This window comes from Microplitis demolitor, chromosome 4, assembly GCF_026212275.2.
Source record: "Microplitis demolitor isolate Queensland-Clemson2020A chromosome 4, iyMicDemo2.1a, whole genome shotgun sequence".
Lineage (NCBI taxonomy): Eukaryota > Metazoa > Arthropoda > Insecta > Hymenoptera > Braconidae > Microplitis > Microplitis demolitor.
In genome coordinates, this window is record NC_068548.1 from 12,558,830 (window position 1) to 12,570,757 (window position 11,928).

General features: G+C 31.4%; 1 long non-coding RNA gene across 2 annotated transcripts; it reads left to right on the top strand.

Annotated features, from left to right (window-relative positions):
- The first annotated feature begins 399 nt into the window (after nt 1-399).
- Nucleotides 400-5,917, top strand: LOC106693757 (uncharacterized). 2 transcript variants are annotated; one of them, XR_008403506.1, is made up of 4 exons: nt 400-552; nt 3,260-3,386; nt 3,801-5,443; nt 5,580-5,917. It is a non-coding gene; the product is annotated as an uncharacterized LOC106693757 (long non-coding RNA). The 2 variants fall into 2 exon arrangements; XR_001345240.2 differs by having other exon boundaries at nt 3,801-5,917.
- Nucleotides 5,918-11,928: the final 6,011 nt, after the last annotated feature.

Below are 11,928 nucleotides of genomic sequence, written 5' to 3' on the forward strand. Positions count from 1 at the left end.
CTTTTGTTTATTTTAGGTATTTATTTATAATTTTGAATTAGTTGGGATGCATAATCCAGCGTTATTTTATGCCCCAACAATTGTCAACATATTACCATGTGTTTAGACTTGTCATCCAACTGAGGACGTCAAGTGATGTTTATTATTCGGACTATTATTATTTAATTTATTATACGAGACAAAAGTTATAGATGAATAGTTCATATATTTAATTAATTAATTATGTATCATTCAGTTGTCTGCGTATTTATGTTTTATATTTTATATTTATTTAATTTAAGTAAGGCCCAGGGCTGACAAATGTAATTATAATAAAAATTAAGGGGACAGTAGTGTCATGTGTGCGACGACCAACAGGTGGAGGTTGAGACAATTAAGTTAGAAAGATACGGACAAGCGTTGTGTACGGACGTGATTTTTGTTGTTGCAATAAAGTTTCTCTTTTTTGGTTAAAATAAGTAAAGTTCACCGGGTGAATTAATTCAAACAATTAATAACCTTATTTCATTTACAATATTGATTATTATTTTTGCTAATTATTGCTGATTTTGAGTAAGTACTTTGTATTTATTTCGCTGGATAATATACTTTCACGTGCTAGCCTCCCCCGGTAGTTGTTGGTCGCCGCGGAGAAAATTACTTATCTGCAGTTATTACTTATTTACTGAATGATACACGAGAGAATTATTATTAATTATCATTAAATATTATTTCGTATGTTGGTGAAAATATTTGGTAATTAAATATATATATATATATATATATATATATATATATATATATATTGATAAAGCGTACGCAACGGCGTAAAGCGTTGCCGGTACGCACTTATATATATATATATATATATATATATATATTAGTAGTGTATATAGCTATACAACTCACGCGGTACTTAAAAATTCCTCAAGCACTGATGTCAGCACTCGGATGAAAAATTCCCGAGTTAATATAATTATTATTTTTCTATTTTTATTTAGAATATCTGTATAATATTGTCAATTATTATTCACGTTAATTATTATTTAAGATAATTGCATAGCATTATAATTATTTTATTTTGATTATATGTACCCCAGCGGTAAAAATTATTAACGAGATTTTATGCAAAAATTATTATTTAACTTTATATGTTATATATTTATAATTTGGTAGTACCGAGAAATTTATCCTTTTGAGTGTGAGTGAGGAAAAATTCCGTGTCTTTCTCTCTCTCAAGCGTGTTGGGAGATAAAATAAAGTAAGATTATTATTATTATTTTTATTGTTGTCTGGAAAAATTTGAGTGAAAATAATTGGTTTCTTTTTATTTAATATTAAAATTACTAGTGTTAATCAAATTAAATTATATTTATTCTGGGTTGAATTTGTATAATGTTATTATTTTTTTATAACCACCAAGTGTCATTATTGGGGTTAATTTAACAAAAACTATTGATTGTAAAACATTATTAATCATATTGCTTACTGTTTAAAATTAAAATACGGAAACCAACAGCTGTCGGGGAAAATTTAATATTTATTTTCCCTGGATCTTTTCCTGCTACTTAATTTCATTCTTCTGGTTTATTTATTATTTGTAATATAACTATTTATTATATATTTACTATTTTTCTTTTTCTTATTATTATTCATTTTATTTTATTTTCCTCAATTGTTTGTCCGCTTTGTCGTGTGTCACTGGCTCGGATTTTCCTTGCAGATTTTCCCCCCTGAATTAAATTTTGTCCGTTTTGGGATAAACGGTCTGGCGCCTGCGTGCACTAACCCAGCCTGAGGAGCTGGTTCAGGCACTCCAAGAGTTCATTATTTATAATTTCATTATTGTTTATAACTTAGTATTTATTTTAATTTGGAGGAAACATTTAAAATCATTTATTTATTATTATTTATTATTTTTATTTTCACACGTGGGTGACCGCATACGGTTTACCGGTTAATCCGCGTCTCCGTCGCGGAAATTAATTACGGTATACGTTATAAATTGCATCAAAAAAAAGTGAAAAACTCAAAGAAATTCTTGGTCAAAGCTTGAAAAAGCCTTTGCCCACGCGATGGAATTCGTTGTATGACGCGACACTTCAAATTTTCGGTTTGAAAAATAAAATTTTATTCAATATCAAAGCGTTGGAAATAACCAACGCACTTGAAGAGACAGATATTAGGTATGAAACATATTTTTTTTATTAACTCTTGCATTATAAATTGTTCGTAACTAGCCAAAAATTATTTACTTTGATTAATTGAAAATGATCTCATATTACAAGAAACCATTTAGAAAAAATTTTAATACTTTTTAATGCTTTTGAATACTTTTGATTCTTTTGAATTACTCTTTTTCTGGGCAATTTACTTTGCAAATCGTTTCGAATCGTTTCTTTTAATCCGGGATAATTTTTATGAACTCTTTTTTTTCATCTAAATATCTCAAGTTTAACAAAATTATTTCTATATTTTTGTATCCTTAAAGATACGGAAGAATATTGCCACTATCGCCGGCCTACTGCTCAAGCTCTCGATATTTTACAAGGGGATCAAACTGCGTCTTTTGGTTATTTACTGCCGTCACTTATAATGTCCAAAAAAAAATTGTTGGCTTGTAAGAATTTAAGATTTCACTACTGCCATAAATTAGTGATTGGACTTATTGAAATCATAGAGGGGCGTTTTAAAAATATTTTAAATGTTGTCGAAGAAGGTAGGACTGCCACCTTAGCTGTAACTTCCCGCCCCAAGTTTAAATTGAAGTGGCTACATTCTTTGAGTGAAAACGCTCAGAGTAATGTCATGAAAGCGATTCAAGACATCGTAAAAAGCTTTCCACCTGATGCGCCTGTTAACCAACCAGAAGAATCAGTGTCACAAAATGATTTTTTCGACTTTGATGATGAATCTTCAAATACAACCCATAGTCTTCGACTGCAAGACCATTTGGGACTACTGACCGAGAAGTGAACTTTATCAAATTTACTACGGAAACAAGGAAAGATTTCAAAGTTTTAAACCTATATCCTATCGTCAGACTAATATTTTAAAAAAAAAACTAATACCATCGTGCCTTCGTCGGCAGCCGTTGAAAGGCTTTTTGGTTATGTGACGATGTTTGATCTTCCCAAGTATAATAAACTAACCAATGAAAATTTTGAGCTGAATTTATTAATTTATATTTTCTCTATTCTGTAAATTATTAGGCCTTTAGGCCGATAATTATAATAAGCAATTATTTAATACAATACTAATACGTACTGTTCATTGACAGGTTATAAATTGAAAAATTGATTTGGAGAGAGAGAGAGAGGCGGTAAACTTGAGAGGTCCCTAGACATCACCAGCAGAACCAAGACAGCAGCAACAGGAAAATACTCAGCGCGTCTGGAGTTCGCAAGGTAAAATTTATAATCGATTAAGGCCTCTAATTTGATTATTAGAGGGCCGAATTAATTATAAATTAATTACTTAACATCTTTCTACTGGTTACGTAAATTAGATCGGTATCTCAAGGCCCGTCGGCCAGTTTGAATACGCCCTCGAAATTTCCGTAAAATCTTGCCGGGTACTCGTTGTTCTGTCGTAACTCAAGGATTTATTTTATTCGAGGCCTCTCGGCTGGAATAAAATAAATTTTTCCGCGTAAATTATTCGATAAATAAATTCAATTAAATCCAATAACTTAATGTTTGCCTGACCCTATGAGACTTCCATGTGAATTGCGTAGGTCTAGCTGAAATGCTAGCACTCCAAAATACGGACTATATGTTAGGTATATTTATACAGTTTTTTTTTGTTATTATGATTGGCAGGACTCAGCGATAATTTAGTGACCATTATCGCTGCGAAGCCGCTATTTCTGGTCATTTTGGAGCTTTGGGTTTTGTTGGTAGGCCTCAGTGGACAACTTTGACCAGTGTGCTGCTGAGGGTAACCAATGGTCACTTAAATTTAGGAATTTGGTCTGCGATCTCAACCGAAGCCAAGTTCAGAAGAGCAACCACATTGGGATATCCATGCTCAATAAAATGTGCCTTAATTATTGCCTGTTGAGTCTTTGTTATTGAGTTGGAGTTATAGAGTGAAGTATAGAACTGGTAAAAATGGCGCTAATGTTTTTATAATGGGGAGTACGGTCGAGAGCATTCGACTCTGGTTGCTCGAAGCGAGCAGACGTGTCCAGAAATGGCGCTACAGTTTATGGCATTGCGGAAAGCTACCGATTCAGATTATTGTTACAGAAGTATTATTGAAAAACAGTGTAAGACGTTGCTTGATATTTTATTCATTATTAATCAGGTATGAACGAATTATTATAATTATTAATAATTAATTGACGTTGAGCCCGAGGCTTGAGGTATCATACTACCGTTTTTAATTAAAGGAAAGTTGTCAGATCTGAAAGAATTCTGAGAATATTGTTACAGTTTAGAGTCATATTCACGATTTATTGTTAATATTATTTTATAAAAATAATTATAAGGAATATGTTCAGTTATTAAAGTAATTATCACCTAATTAACATCAATATGAGACCCATGCATATTAGTTTTACGATTTTGTTTATAAAGTTCTCTTTTATTTTACACGTCCCACGGCGGAGTGTGGTTAGTGCTCAATAGCTGTTATGGCCCTCCGATGGTAGAAAACTGAAAATAAAAATAATAACAAACCAAAAAATCCCACTTGGAGATATCCTGAATCTCCCTGGACACTCAGCTCTGCTCAGGCTGGGTTAGCAATCCTTGTTGGGCACCAGTTCGTGTGCCCTACGAACAAAATTTAAATTCAAAATAAGATAAAACGGAGGAATGAAAATGAAAATGGAATTAAATGACAGGGTCGCAGTTTCAGATTTTAGGAAGAGGAAAGCAAGAAAAAGATAGCAGTAATTTAAATAAATGAAATGTAAATTAATACCGGGTTGATGGCCAGTTGCTTTCACTTATATTTTAAATAATAAATTTAATAATCAATTGTATCGCATTACAAAATAAACGGTATCAAAGATAAAATAATAATAGTTCGCTTACGGAAATAAAACTGGTATGCGTATACAAATTATAAAAATATAACAATAATGCTGAAAAAGAATAAGTATTACTAACGCAAGATAATTAACCACATGTAAATAATAATATCACTCGCACGTGAAAATAAGAATGTCGATAAATAATAATAATCGCAAAACAATAATTCAATTGTTGTAAATTATCTGATCACTCGCACGTGATATGTCACAATAAACTAAAAAAACATAATAATCTTCAAATATTTCCAGTAAATAGTTTTATAAATTTTCCACTGGTGAATATTACGCAGTATTCACAACAATAGTATTACCGGAAGAACATAATAGTAGGAACAATAATTATTAGAATCAAAATAATTATAAATTATGTTTGCGAATTCTTGTATCACTCCTACGTGATCAATAAAATAATAGTAAACGCAGGTAAATAATAATAATAATAATAATAATAATAATAATAATAATAATAATAATAATAATATAAATTAATAATAAATAATAATAAAGACCATTCAAAATAAACTGATACTTGGTAATTATTATCTTATATGATTTTCAGTTATCACAAAATAATTCACTAATTCATAAAGGACTATTGAGAACCCAGTCGCATATGATTTGTCACAACAAAATTAAATCCACTGTGTGAAATAAAAATAAATAATAACCAAATATTTTCCAAAATCAATATTTGGTATTAATAAACAATAGGAACTTATTTTGATTAATACTCTAACATCCACTGGGCTCAATAATCACTCATGTCATCATATGCTTGTAAAGTTTATTAATACTAGATTCGATATCTCTCTTACGCTCGCAAGATTTCAAATGGCCACCAACGCTTGAAAGCAAAACTACACGCCAATGAATTAATCAAAGGTACTTACAGTCATCGTCAATGTACAATACGCATACAGGCTCCATGAGTTGAATCTTTCCCAAAATTGTTTGCAACAATAATAATAATTATTTGCGAAATAACAATGCCGAGTCAGGTGGCAATCAATAATTCCAAAAGCATTGCGCACTAACTTAAATGGCGTCTTTATAATTTTAATGCGGCAAAAGGCACACGCACTGCTCTTACAGCTGATTATGCACGTCTGACCATGGCAGTACGTGAATCTCACGCCGGCACCTCAGCCGGCGCCATTGTTATATTTCTCTCTTACTTCAACCAATGGAGTTTTATACCTGTCGCATGTTAATATTCAACCAGTACCCCCACCAACGTATGGGATGTTAACCGTGTGATTTCACCTGTTCCCAACGTTAAATGTCCATTTGCTTCCCACCTGATTAATTATAATTACCATATAATGCAAAATTATTCAACAATCTATGCATAACAACCTTAAATTCAGCTACACATATTACAAGCATATAAATGAAATGCAGGATTATTTTCCCAGCATCCTAAAAATCTGCTTATATGCGTATATTAATCAGTGACTTTTCCTGATTTCCATATAGTTTATACTTAAGAAAACAATTTAGTAAAAATAGAGTAATAATTAAAACAAAATTGTACATGTAAACAAAATAATCATAATATCAATGTTTGCTAGAAGACGTGTGAGCAGCATGAGCTGCCATCTGCTGCTCGCCGACCTGATGCGGGACTGCCGCGATATTTGAATATCGTGACATGTTAAAGAAAATATTCTAGAGTATCGGATCCATCATTATTGGTCTAGTTCACCGAATATTAATCGAGTATCGCCTGGCTCCAGTTACTTAATTAATTAATTTATTTATTCATTTATAAGGTCTCGATACAGATCATTTAGATGTCAATTTACTTTCGGTGAAAATTCATTCCATTATTATTAGATTTAGTATTTTGTTATAACATAAAATTATTTATACGATGCTATAGTATTTTGTTATTGTGAAATTGAGATTTGAGTTTATTTGTTGTTTAATAAAAATTTTGAATGCCCTAATAATCTACATGAATTTGGAATGATGCAACCCGGACCTCTCCCTCTCTCTATAATCCAACACATTAAGCAGCTCCATGGTATACCGTACCTCTGTTTTTAGTTTTCCAATCTCTGTTTTGGTTATTGCTTATAAGTTCTGAACATTTTTGTTTTAGTTTTAGATTTTTTTCATGCGTGGTTTTGGTGATAATTCCACAGATTAAAAATTATCCAGTTTTATTTATGCGTGGTTTTGAGATAGTTCGACAGAAAAAAAAATTTATCTAATTCTTAAGATTTACTGGTTTGGTGAGTCCAGTAATAAATATTACCTGGCGCCCTATTCGTATTGAGACTGGAGGCTAAGGGCGAAAACGAACTTGTAACGCAAAAGTTAACGTTTAGCGTGTACAATTTTTACATTATAATATAGATATTTTGGTGGCTCAAAAAAATCGAATATTTTTTTTTTAACTTCCGAAATTGAAAAGTTGGTTCTCAGGTAACCCTAGAAAATGCTCACTAAATTTGAGCTCTTAATATTAATAGGAAGATTGTCCTCATCACAGTTTTCCATTTTCTCTTTAGTCCCTTATATCAAAGACCATATCTTATTATTCATTGATGGTTTAGCAAAATCATCATACATTTTTTTATAGGAAATTGAATGCTCTACGAAAAAGGATCAGTGTATTCAAGCGATAACTTTCACCATTTCAAAAATATTTGAGATCAAATTTTAATGAATTTGTTGAACAAAATTTTTATTTAAATAATTTTCTGCATCATTGAAAAATGATTATTGATAAATGAGCGTGACAAACTTTTATAGGAAATTTCATGATCTACAAGAAAGGTCTGATGTGTTTGTTTGATTGCTCTAACCATTTAGAAGATATTCCTTGCTGAATCCCAATGCGTTTGAATTTCAAAAGATTTTTAATATCTTTTTTAGATTCATCAACTTAATTCACAAATTGTATAAATATTCACAAGAATTTCAGCTCATGTCAATAGAATAAACATTTCTAACATTTTTTTAAACCTTTTCATGGATGTAGGTAAGCTTTATTTTTGGAAAAAGATAGAAATACGTCAGTTTATTATTTAGAAATAAATTAAGATCCATTTTTGAGAAATAAACTTTCTTTTTTTTTGAAGTGTCATCATTTATATCAATATGAAAGAAAAAAAAAATTGAATTAATTACACATAATCGATTTATTTTGATTTAGTACTTATGGAAAAATTAATTATATTAAAAAATATATCTGTTCATCTTATTCAAAAAATTTGCTTTTTTTACAATTGGGATATTTCGCCAGATTTCCCAGAAAAATATACTTAATTATCAATTTTGTGAAAAAAACTTATAGTTATATTTCTATTAAATCAGTTAAAAAATACGGATAAGAAATTGATTAAAAAATATTATATACTTGACATAAACATTAAATCTAAAGTAATTACTTTTATTCTATTTATATAAGCTGAAATTCTAATGAATGTTTATAAAATCCATGAATCAAGTTGATGAATCTAGAAAAGTTATTAAAAACCTTTCGAAAGTCCAACTCTCTAAACTTAAATAAATGAAATAAGTGAATATTCACTGATTCTGAGTACCAAACTAAACCACTTTTTGAAATTAGTGGTTCGATTTACACTTGAAAATAGTGAATATTCACTTATTTTCACTAAATTCATGTTTGAAGAGAACGCATTGAAATTCATTAAGGAATATCTTTTACGCGGTTAGAGGAATCAAATAACATCATCAGACCTTTCTTGTACAAAAACGGCTACGCACATTAATCAATAATCATTTTTCAATCAAGCAGAAAATTATTAACGAAAAGTTTTTTCTAACAAATTCTTCACATTTTGATCCCAGATATCTTTTAAATGGTCAAAGTTATCGCTTAAATACACTGATGCTTTTTTGTAGAGCGTCCGATTTCCTAAAAAAATAAGTGTGATGATTTGGTGAAACCATCAATGAATAATGCGATATGGTCTTTTATAAATGGGACTAAAGAAAAAATGAAAATATGTGATGAGGGTTATCTTCCTATTAATATTAAGAGCTCAAATTTGGTGAGTATTTTGTAGAGATGCCTGAGAACCAACTTTTTAATGTCGGAGTTAAATAAAAATATTCGATTTTTTTTAATCACCCTAATATATATATATATTAGGGTGTTTCAAAATAAACATTTCTTTTTATTTTGTAAAGTCTTATGGTCTTAAAAATTGATCTGAGGTATTGGAAAAATCTTCCCAGAAGAGTACCCAGTGAACACATGACCTGATTTTGACGTCATACGTAGATCATAGAAATGTCACGGCATCTTATGTAAATTTGATGTCAATCTGACATTCTACATGACTTTAAGATGATGTAAAAAATTGACATCATATTGATGTAAGCTTGACTCTTGTATGACGTCATAGTTATGACTTATGTGTTACGTACGGTTGACATAAAATCTACATCACATTGTTACGTAGTAATAGAGTCATTATTGCATATCATAATGACGTAAATTTAAAATCATACATTTATGTCACTAGCAAAGTCACGATTATACATAATATGGATGTCACTTTTAAATCAAATCTTTACGTCAGTGACAAGTCAGCATTTTACGCAATGCTGATGTAATTTTTGAGTCAATGCGTTTTCATCATCTTTTTATTAAAATAAAACAATCATAGAATGAATTTTCAAAAATGTGTAAAAATAACATCTAAATGTCGAACATTTCAGAGGTTTTCGATTAAAACATTAGCGTCAGCATAAAGACATTAATTTAATTTTTTTTTAATATTAGATATACAGGGATGCCCCCCACAACAGGGATCTGCAATACCATCGCGAATAAGTGGGGGCTGGGGTAATCTTCCATACCGACAGTCAAGATAGGGGCGCTAGTAGCGTTTTCTGTTGATCTTCTTTACTGGTACCCGAGAGAGGGCGCTAGTCGCATTTTTTACTCGATTTGGTGGGGACTGGGCCTAAGGGAAGGGGAATGTGGGATTAGGAAGGGGATATGAGATTGATACTGCAGGTTTGGGGCTTGGATTATGGGGTGAGGGTATAGGATTGATATTGTGGATATAGAGGACACGGCTTGGAGTGGGTTTGTGGAGATATAGTGTGGGGAGGCATGGGATTGATATGGTTCATGAATAAGGATGTAGAGGGCGTTGGAGTGGGGGTATTTTTCTGATCGACACAGAATCACATGGGATGCAGGCGATACACCATATGACTCATTTAATCTAATAATGGCCGGATTAATAAAAAAAGTGCGCTACTTTTATGTCCAAGGAGCACAGGCGAGGGAGAGAGTTGAAAGGATAATCGATTTTGCTGTTCCAATCATTGATCTACAGTTGATGCGACATTTTTCATTCGATTGCTTAGAAGAACTCAACAAACTACGATGTTTGCATCGTATCAAACACACATAAAGAGGTCATTTCGCATGTGCATTTGGTACAACACAACAACTCAAGCACTGGTTTTTGAAGTATTGGGGTGTTGGGAAATCCTAGGAAAAGTCTGTTCAACTATTTTTTCAACTAAATGATTTGAGGGAAATGGATGTCACCGACATTAGCATGTCTTGATGATTTGTTCATTTTACGTTTTGCAAAATCACAAATTAAATTTGTATGGGCATTTAAATGATATCAGATTCAAACTCAAGACGAATATCAACTGGTCGAGATTTAATAGATTCATTTTGTTTCTAACAATTTTGTCAATAATGGTTTCGATTCTTTATTATAGTATGACGTTTGAAAATTAGTATCCATATCATATATTAAAGCATACTGATTACGACTAATGTTTAGATTTAAATTTCCATATGGATAACTTTGAGAATTGAGAAATAGCTTTACATCTCTGATATTACAATCATCGAATTGACTGGCGTTTTTCGTTACAACATTTTTTCTAGCAGTTTAAAATCCTAGGATTACATATCATGGCTTTTTCAATTGTGTTGAAGTCTTGATTGGCCAAACATGTTTCGTTGTTCGAGGGAGTAGTGGGTATTCATACGATTGCCATGTGCGAAAGCTTATTGATATAGCTGGATCATTAACAATAAAGTTGAGTGCTTGAATTTTTTGTTTGTCCGACATTGTGACGTATGGGACATTCCATTCTACCTTATTGAAAAGAACTTTCACTATTTCAGTGTTATCACCAGCGGCAGCAGGTGTATGTATATATGTATTAACATCAGAATTTGATCTTAAAAGAATCAATTCATGTTTAGCATTCATGATAATACGATTATAATCTACAGCAAATCCAAGTATGTAACTTAGTGGTATAAAAATGTTGAAATATCCATTGTCATTAGTTAATTTACTGTCATTACTGATCAACCATTCTCCATTAAATTGAGTTGCCCAGGACTCAAAGATATATAATTTTTCATGATACTTGTAAGACCCACATTTTTACATCGATCGATTTCAACAGCATTTAATTCATAACGTATTTCTTCAAACATACGACAAATAGCCATATTGACTAAGTTCATAGTTGCACCTGCGCCGGTACCATCTTTTTTTACAAATCTTCCACAAATGTGCAGAGAAGTTTTGCTTGGTAGGATGCATAAGTCTCGATGTTGAATACTGATTCTAATTTCATCACTATTGTTAAATGTTGATGATGCATAAGGTTGATGTGAATGAATCTCGTAGTGAGAAATTGATTCATCAAAGATGATTGGTTTCTGAATGTCTAAGATTTACGCCATGGTAATATAATGCAGCACAAATTAACTTTTCTTATTTTTCCAATCTTCCACGTAATTTTAATCCTCGACTTTTGAGGAGTTCCACGTTTTGAGGTGTTAGCACTCTGACAGGAGCACGATGACTGATGGGCTTCGGACATGATGACCCACTTTTATAGCTGCTACCAATCTTTTTATCAAATACAATCCCCAT